At 48.5% G+C, this 10000-nt stretch overlaps 1 protein-coding gene across 1 annotated transcript in view; it reads right to left on the bottom strand.

The window, feature by feature from the left end:
* rbms3 (RNA binding motif, single stranded interacting protein) overlaps nucleotides 1-10000 on the bottom strand; it is a 244616-nt gene that overhangs the window by 165049 nt on the left and 69567 nt on the right. The window lies entirely within an intron of this gene.

The following is a 10000-nucleotide window of genomic DNA, read 5'->3' as shown; positions in this document are numbered from 1 at the left end:
CTGTGTGTGTGTGAGTGAGTGTGCGTGTGCGCGTGGGGGGGGATAATGCACGGGTGCAAAAGGTCAGCGCTGGAGGAATGTGGCACCAGCGATCAGGCTTCCATTCACAATGAGTTTGGCTATTGTGATGCCGGCTTGGTGCACGGCCAAGCTGGAAAACTGAGGAATGCAGGCCGGGGATGAGGGTGGAGGGGGGCGAGGGAGGGGTGGGTGGGGAGGGGGGCGGTAGGGGACAGAAAAGTGGGATTTTCGCAACTTGGATGTGTCCCAATCAATTTCACGACCCCTCAGTGGCGGCTAATGAGCCATTAATACGCAACGCGAGCAGGAAGCGCCGCTCGTTCCCACTTCCCTTCCTCCTCCTCCTCCCCTCCGTCTCTTTCCTGCGCGCACGCCCCCCGCCTCTTTCTGGAATGGCTTCAGGGGAACAGAGACATTTGGAAAAGGTCCGTCGCTGGCCGCACTTCAGTCGAGATTCTCATCTGCACATAATTCACTTTCAAAGGGCAGCGGCTGGTGGGGCTGGTGGGGGGCGGGGGGCGGTTGGGGTCGCGGTAAAGAGAATCCTTAATTGCGCCGGCCTCCCCGCACAACACAGACAAATGTTTATATCTCGGCCTCCTCTAATGAGAATCCAATAACGGATGCAGAGAGCCACTCCTCCGCCCCGCCGCCCACCCCCCGCCCGTCCACCGGAGGCGCGTGCGGCGGACGGCGAACCGTTTTTTTTTGCCGCGTCGCGTCGCCCCATTCATCAGCGGCTTTGTCCTCCGCCGCGACTCGTGCAACGCTCCACTCAGCAACTGAAGCCGCCATAAATCTTTTCACCGTCTTTGTTTTTTCTTTCATCATACAAAGTAACAGCGCGGACATCCCCGCCCCGTGAGGCCTGGCTCTGCGGTGAGGGGCGAGGGGCTGTTTCTCGGAGGGTAATGGCAAGCTTTTGAATTACGCTGAACAGGGACGCAACATGCATTTGATTTTGACGGAGCTGGTTTTCATGAGGGCCCCACGTGTACGCCTAACCGTTTCAATACGGAATGCATATTTTGGGAAGTGTGTAACCCGGGTCTCCCGGGAGGAGATCATTCAGCGCTGTTGCCCCGCTACCTTTACGCCGAGACAACTTTTCGGCGTCGCCGCTTTGAGGTCGCCCGGCGGGAGAACCCCTGACGTGCGTCGGAATTAGTCGGGGCGCGGCAGGAGGCCCGCGTGTCTCGTCGTGCGCAGAGCGCACCCGACCCTGCGCTAACTCTTTCGTGACGCACAACCTAAGCTTTTGGCGTCCTCGCAAAAAAATGAATAGATAAATGGACGACGGGTTACGGAGAGAAAAAGGAGAAAAAAAAAAAAAACACAAACCCAAACAAACAAACAAACAAACAAAACTCAGGAGCACACAGAGCCCCGGCTACACTATCTCCTCATCTAATCTATCTCCCACAATCCAGTGCGGAGGTGGCGGCGGCGGCGGCGGGGTATCGCAACGGCTCCAAAATCTCGGTGTGGCTTCTTATCTCGGGGCGGCGACGGAGGAGTAGGAGGAGGAGGAAACGGAGGAAATGGAGGTCCCTTTTTAAAAAGGCCCGAGCTTTTTTTCCCTCCGCCCCGGGGCCCCGGCAGGAAAAACAAAAGCGTCTCCGTTCAGTCGGAGCTGCTCTATTTCAAAAGCCTGCGCTGCCTCTTAAGAGGCCCTGGTGGACCCGGCTGGCACACGGCGGCGGGTTCACCCGGCCGCGCCTTCTCATCCCTCCTCTAGTGCACCCCTCCGCCCTCTAGTCGAGTACAAACGTCAACGTGGTACTCTCATTCCTGGTACTTCTATTTCCAGTACAAAGTCTGAGTACTAACTCCAGAACTGGATTCAACCCATAAATAAAAGCAAGAGGATAACGAAGGGTCCGGGGCACAGGAAATCAGGAAGAGAAAAGACAGGAAGTGGATGATAAATCAACAGCGGGCGTGCGGGAGCGACAGAGCATGTGTGTTAAAAAAAAAACGAGACAGAAGAGGAGAAAGTGAGAGATGAAGGAATGAAGCAATGAATGCCTTACCCACAGACCTCGACAGCCCTAAAGCCCTTTCACAACTTCCTGTTCCCATTATTCTTGGTATTGGACTGTGTCCAAAGTGTGTGTGTGTGTATGTGTGTGTGTGTGTGTGTGTGTGTGTGTGTATGTGTGTGCGTTTTCCTCTTTTTGCCTGCATGTACGTAGTAAGTGTTCAGTGCGTGTATCTGTGTGTGTGTGTGTGTGCGTGTGTGTGTGTGTGTGTGTGTGTATGTGTGTGTATGTGTGCGCGTTTTCCTACGTTTGCCTGCATGTACGTAGTAAGTGTTCTGTGTGTGTGTGTGTGTGTGTGTGTGTGTGTGTGTGTGTGTGTGTGTGTGTGTGCGTGTGTGTGTGCGTGTGTGTGTGTGTGTGTGTGTGTGTGTGCGTGTGTGTGTGTGCGTGTGTGTGTGTGTGTGTGTGTGTGTGTGCGTGTGTGTGTGTGTAGGTGTGTGTGTCAGATGGAGTGAGTCAGCGCAGGGAAGATGGAGTGCAGAGCAGACAGGCACGCTGTGATGCCAGAGGACAGAGGGATGGATCCATTGCTTGGCCACCGCTGCGGCAGGATGGATGAAAAACACTGATGCTCTTTTAATGCGCGCACGCGCGCGTGCGTGTGTGTGCGCGCGTGTGTGTGTTTCTTCCGTACCAGCGCGTGGGACGACAGAGTGCATGTGATAGGCCCGACGTGCACTCTCTTTGTGATGCGGCGCTTCAAGCAGAGGCCTCTGAGTCGAACAAGGGAGCCTGCTATGGATCTGTACAAGTGGGAGTCGCACCGCGGGAGCTTTGTGTTTCAAACCACACACACACACACACACACACACACACACACACACACACACACACAGCTTGCTATACATCGCTGCTTTGTCTGCCTGCCTGTTTGTCTGTTTGTTGATTTGTTTGTTTTTGCGACACCTGACCTTCGGGCGGGTAAAGAACATGGCCGCCGGTGTCTCCGTGGGCTCCTCTCCCACGCTCACCCCCTTGTTCTGTCCCTGGTCTCTCTCTCTCTTCACCTCTCTTTCCTTACATCCTTCCCCTTGCTCTCTCGCTTCCTATGGTTGATATTTCTTAGTATAGTCGCATTACAAGCACTTCACATGGCCAAAGCTATATATACAGCAACATATAAAATTATATGTTTTGATATTTCCTGAAGCTGAAATAAATGGCTGCAGGCTATATATTATGAAAAATGAACTAAAAATAATGTCACCATTTGTGACATCTCAACAAAAGTGTGTAGCTGGGTGGAAGTTCCTTTTCATACCATCAGTTACAAAAAAGAAGAAGAACATTTGTGACAACTAAAATAAAAAAAGACACCAAAATTAGAAGTAAAATAAAACTCTAAATGCTAAAAGCAGCACTATGTGGCTCTTAGCATTTGGGATTTGGCACCCCGACAGTTTCTGAGTGCAAATGCACTTTCACGCCATTGTTGTAAAACTCGGTCCGGTGTCCGAAAATAATTTATTTCACTGGACAAATTTGAAACTTATCGGTCACCTTTCAATAACAGTCCGTGTTACAAAGATATAGAGATATGATGTACACCTAGGTTACAGCGTCCCTTGCACAGACCTCAAGCGCTTCAGGGAGCACTCAGCTGCAGGGAGAGAGGGCGTGGGGAGGGACGGGGCCCCCTGCCACCGGTGCAGCTACCAGATGTGCTCGGGCTGGCAGATCGGCTCGCCCGCGCGTGTCAGAGGGTGAAACAAACCCCGGTAGCGCAATGAAAGTGAGGGTTTTTTGACCGGCAAGGTTATACATTTTCAAGTAAATTTTACCAGGCAAAAAAAACTGTAATTGCCGGAGCCAAATATCAAGGAAGTGATGTCGTGCCGTAACAGTTTTCCCGTTGTTTCGTTCCCTGAACACATGTCATCGTACCATCAAAATGATTCTGAAGCCCTTATTTTAAGGGAAAAAAAGGTACATATCGTTGCATTAATAAAATGCAAACCCACTAAAACATTCTGCTGTTCGAATGTGTGACATAAGCTGAACAGAAGACACATGGAAACCAAAAAGCCAGGGTGCTCAGGTAACATTTTTTCAATTTCAGAGGAACTGGAATAATAATAAAAAAAAACAAAAAACAAGTCCATCCGTTTCATCAGGATCCAACAGACGTCTCACAAACACCAAATGCTCAAATACCTTCAACGATGAACTACACGATCAAGAGACGAGCGTCGCCCCCCGAACCCTTGTACACCAACACTTTAACCCAAAGCACCATGTGAGCAACCATCAGGCAGATATGGAATGAAGTTATAATAAAGTTTTATAGTGTATATATTTACACAATTCTTTTCTTACCTCATCTTGTTTAATCTGGTACCGTTTTAGGGTTTGACGGTTTTTGCAGCAAACAAGGATGGACAAGGACATAGAACTACACTGTACTATATTATATTATATGCATGCTCAGTATATCATAGTGTACTATATTCTAAATGTGTAATGGTCACAGCTAAATCTTTTATTCGTGGCCATATAATTTTACTGCGAATCAGATTATATTGGCCATAAAGGAGATACAGTATAATGTAAATATGAGTCAAAAATATACAATAAATAAGATCTAAAATAAACTAAAATTTTGTCTGTTGCTGTGACATGTCACACACGATCAAAATATGCAGCATATACATTGCGTATTTGTATTTTCTTGCGGCGGTAACACAAGATGAGATGAGAAAAAGCAATAAGTGGCAGCAGGGAGGAGTAGTTCTGCATGTAACTGGCTGGTATCTCTATCTGGCATCCCTCAAACACACACACACACACACACACACACACACACACACACACACACACACACACACACACACACACACACACACACACACACACACACACACACACACACACACACACACACACACACACACACACACACCAGGGTTGGGGAGATTGTAGAAGAGCACAGGTGTATGGAAGAAGAGCAGAGGTGACGGAGGTGACTGAGTGTGTCTCTGTGTGTGTGTGTGTGCGTGCGTGTGTGTGTGGGGTGTCGCTCCTCATGATGGCGGCACACAGTGGTGATAAGCCGTTGCTCTGACATTTAAACGAGCGGTAGGTTCGGTGGGTCACGCAGGACGGAAACAACGTGTGACTGGATGGTGGCGACACCGCGCCCTTCACTTTGTTGCAGAGACTGAACACACACACACACACACACACACACACACACACACACACACACACACACATTCCCCGTCAGTGCTTTGAGAGGACACATGCTCAACTCGAGCTCATGTGAGATGGAAAGAGACTGAAACCTAAAGGAGTGGCAGGCTTTTACGTGGCATGCTACAATTATTATGGGATGGTGTGCTCGCATCTGACACTGAACTTTCATTTTGCCACCTGCATGAAGTCCCAGTCCAAGCTTACTGTGGACTCTCCACATCACACACTCTTTATTTGGGGTCATTAGAATCTGACACACACACATATGCACATCAGGTTCCTTATATCAGGTCCCCTATTTGGTGATTTTGGGTAAAATACTGGAGAATATAGCAATTTACCAACGCCAAAATACCAATTTTAGCCTGGATTTCAGAGGGACAACCCGTACATATCGAATCTAACTATAAAGGAAGTAATCTCTGCCTGCCTGTCTGTATGTCCTTCAATTATCTCGACAACCATTCATCCGATCTACTTCACACTTTGCGAGAGAGAGTATTGCTGGGGACCCAAGGGCGTGCAGTGTCGAATTTGGTGCAATTTGCACACACAACACATGTGACATTATTGTTGCTCTGCCATATTGGAGCAGGCAAGACTAGCCTGGAAACAAATACAAGTAAATGGGGGAGCTGCGTTTTTTCTGGATAAAAAGCACTATAACGTTTCAATGAGAATAATTTCAATGACTCGTTTTTATATTCAGGGGTTCATGATCTACAGTACATGGAGTAGATTGCTCCACCCTCCGCCATTTCCGCTAATGGTTGCGCATTGATTGATGCACTTCCTCTGATGCACTACCATGAATCCATCATTTTCCCGGGAGATCATAACCAGTTGGCCGACCGAATTGCATAGAGATATCTAGACTTATAGGGAACCAATCGAAACGCCAATGGTGTCATCATTCTATAGGCATTACACTGTGCAATCAACATTAACGTCATAATGATAAGTAAAAGCAAAAAAGTTGTCTATTGCTCCTTTAATCAACAGCGAACAACGAGCCAGCGGGGGGGCGGGGCTTCAGGGCTCTGCATCTGCATCCCAAAGAGAGACTTTCACCGGCGTACGACTTTAACAGGCCGTTTCATCTTCCATTGTGGAACACAGGACTGAATCATTGAATGGACACATGCCAACCGAGTGGCATTTCCAGGGCCCTCTGACACTCAGACACAGGAGATGGAGTGGAAAACACCAGTTTATTGAAAAGGGTGGGCAAGCTGGAACAAGCCCGGAGCAGATGTAACACATGTCATGACAAGGGGCTCCTCTCCTGTGTGTGTGAGGATGGGGGTTTTACCTGCCGCTCGTTGATCGGTCTAATGATCAACAGGCTTCCAGCCACCCTGGTCCTGGGCCCAATTACCGAGACCCAAGACAGGTGTGGCTGCTCAAACCACACCATCCCTACACCACAGAAGGAATCTGTCTGTCTGTCTGTCTGTCTGTATGTATGTCCTGCGATTATCTCGACAGCTGTTCATCCGATCTACTTCCCACTCGGTGGGTGTATTGCTGGGGACCCAAGGACGTGCAGTGTCTAATTTAGTGCAATTTGGACACGTGTGTAATATTAATAAACTTTCAATAAACAGCAAACCTAGAGCCAGCGAGGTTGGGTGGCTTCAGGGCTCCGCGACTGAGTCACAAAGAGAGTCTTTCCCCGGTGTATGACTTTAACCGGCAGTTTTATCTTCCGTTGTGGAACAAAGAGCTGAATTATTGATATTTCGTTAAACTGTGGCATTAAAATGTCTAAGAAAGTCTTACATTTTGAGCGGCACATGGTGTCACATGCTTGTCTCTCTGCTGTACGATTGGCTGTTCCTGTCACATGTTTTGTAAAGCGCAGCGCGAGTTACAGTTTTCTGAGTTTCCTTTAAATGCAGCCCCAGCTCAAGTTGTCGGTCCAGATGTCGTACCCACAAGAGGCTGGAGGGGAATGACTCCCGAGAGACGAGAGCCTGGACTTACACTGCATAACTTCAGATGATGATGTCACAAAACTAATGAACTAATGAAATTACAAAAGCTTTTCCCTCATTTCTGCCCCAAATGTAGATCGATACTGATCAAACTCGAACGACAAGAGGTCCGAAACATCGGGGTTCTAACGAGGCCTGCATCAGGCCCCGCAGGCTAGACCCCAAATAATAATAATAATAATCATAATAAAAAAAAAAATAATAATAATAGTCATAATAATAATAACAACCAGAAAATCACATTTAGGAAAACAAAGACAGTGAATGGATCGGTGAAATTACCTTCTGAATTTGATATTCAATACGAATTTCAACACTAGCATGAAATAAAACATTATTTGGAATCTCCCTGAATAAATTCCCCCAAATTGTTTGCACACACAGACACACACGCACACACACACACACACACACACACACACACACACACACACACACACACACACACACACACACACACACACACAGACACACACAGACACACACACACATACACGCGTTAACACACTGGGCGTAGCTGTAAAAACGATGCAATGTCTTATTTAAGCCTCATGAACTGTGTGAGGTCACCCTCCCTCTCTCACTCTTTCTTTCTACATTCTGCCTCTTTCTCGCTCGCCCACTCGCTCACTCCCTCCCTCCATCCTCCTCCATCCTCCTCCTCCTCCTCCTCCTCGCCCTCCCGCTGGGTACAGGGCAGGTCCATCCTTTCCACTCACAAAGAAAATAAAAACAAAATTAAGTGCGTCGGCTTGCACTTGGCTCCTGGCGTCCCGGCGGCGCTGCATTCCAGCAGGGTGTGGTCTGGGAAACACCGACTCCCACACAACGCACAACCGAGCCGAGCCGGGCTGACCCGTGCCGAGCCAGGGTCAGAGCCAGAGCCAGAGCCAGAGCCAGGGCCAGAGCCAGAGCCAGGGCCAGAGCCAGGGCCAGAGCCAGAGCCAGGGCCAGAGCCAGGGCCAGAGCCGCGGCCTAAAGGAGCTCAACCAGGGACAGTCCAGCAGCTGGACGCGGAGGGGATCGGGCGGAGCCACACATCATTCATCCTCCGGGACATTTCATCACCGGCAGGAAGTACGTCTAGCATCTCCTTCCTCTGCATATCTCAGTTTTTCCCCCCTCGTCATATCCCTCCGCCGCCGCCCATGTGTCAACATCCTTGTTTATCGTGTTTTTTTTCGCGGTATCTTCGTATCGAGATAGAGAAAAATGTGTTTACATTATGGTGATAAGAAGATGAAGCTTAAAATCTGTCGCAAGATGAGTTCACTGAAATCTCTTGACATAGGACTTAGAGTGAATATCACCATGGACATTTGATCCATTTAAAATTGCTTTTTTGACCCTTTACCATTGCTCGGTCCGACACACCACTGCGCTCTCCCTTTTCCTTCTTAAAAGTTTGGCATTTTCGACCCAGCTCTGAATTAAAATGTTGGTTCCCCTCATTTACAGCATGTACGCTGCATTCATGACAAACTCACCGCTCTGCTCTAGCGCCTCCAGTGTAGCTGGAAAACGGGGGGGAGGGGGCATCAAAACCTTAAAAAAATCTGGAATAACCTCTTGAAAAAATGGGAAACTCACATGTTAGTTTCACGTGTATTTCTGGACATTTTTGAAGTAAGTGTAATATCACATTTTATTTATCTCTTGCTCTTACCCACAGGGTGAGGTTGGCGCCAAGGGGTTGCCAGTAGGAAGCGACACAACTTCCTGTTTTTAGTCTGATGGTTTTGACGACGTGCAAAGGAGTTAGTGCATCTATAAATCATATCGACTGTCTAACTATATTATGCATACCTGTCAACATTGGGATTTCAAAAAAAGGGAACGTTCCCGTCCCAGTGGAAAGTGTCCCTGCTACACACGGTTATGCACGGTGGCGTTTTTTTTTGTGTGTCATTCAATTACAATAAATCCATCTACAATAAAGAAGATTCTTGCTATTATTGGTTTGGAGAAACGGGGAATGGGGACGCAAAGCGGATCACGCAGCAAGCAGCAGAGCGAAGATCGCGGAGATCGGTGAGACCGGCAACCTCTTTTTTTATTTTTTAAGAAAGGTTAAAAATACGGGATATTTACGGGCAGCGGGAAAGAAAGGAAAAATACGGGAGAGTCCCGGGAAAAGCAGGAGGGTCGACAACTATGTATTACGAGCTCCCCGTTTATGTTTCTCAACAGTAAAGCGATGAACAGCTATAAATGAAGGGAACCGACATTTTAACACGACCTGGGTTGAAGAAGGAACCCGTTTCAAATCCACCGCGCACCACGTCCCGTGGCTCACAGGCGTCACAAACAGCAATTGGTTTCAGCCAATCAGAGACCTTGATGTATTTCTCTGTTTTCGCAGCGGTTGACCCAGATCTGCCGCGGCAGCGTCCGCCCAGATGTGAAGGAGAAGGCATAAAAAAGATGGCTTCACCTTGAAAAGGCCACACTCCGCCACCCGGGAAAGCCGCGGAAAGCAATTAAAAGTATTGATGGAACTTCAATAGCTCTTAAACAGTGCTGCCAGACACCTTGGGGCAAGTAGCAGACTAATCTCTTTTTTTTTTCCCTCCTCTCTTTCTTTCTAATTCTCTCGACCTCTATCACGCTTTCTCTCTCCGACTCCCTCGGACTCGAGCCGGACTTGACCATTGGCAGCCGACAGCACAGAGGGCGGGGAGGGGAGCCTGTGAGCGGTATTTACGGCGGCGCTGGCGGCTTTTGTGCGGCGGAGGGTTGTCATCTTTC

This window comes from Zeus faber, assembly GCF_960531495.2.
Source record: "Zeus faber genome assembly, chromosome: 1".
NCBI lineage: Eukaryota > Metazoa > Chordata > Actinopteri > Zeiformes > Zeidae > Zeus > Zeus faber.
The sequence above is the reverse complement of the archived record's forward strand: the minus strand, read 5'-3'. Positions and strand labels throughout refer to the sequence as shown.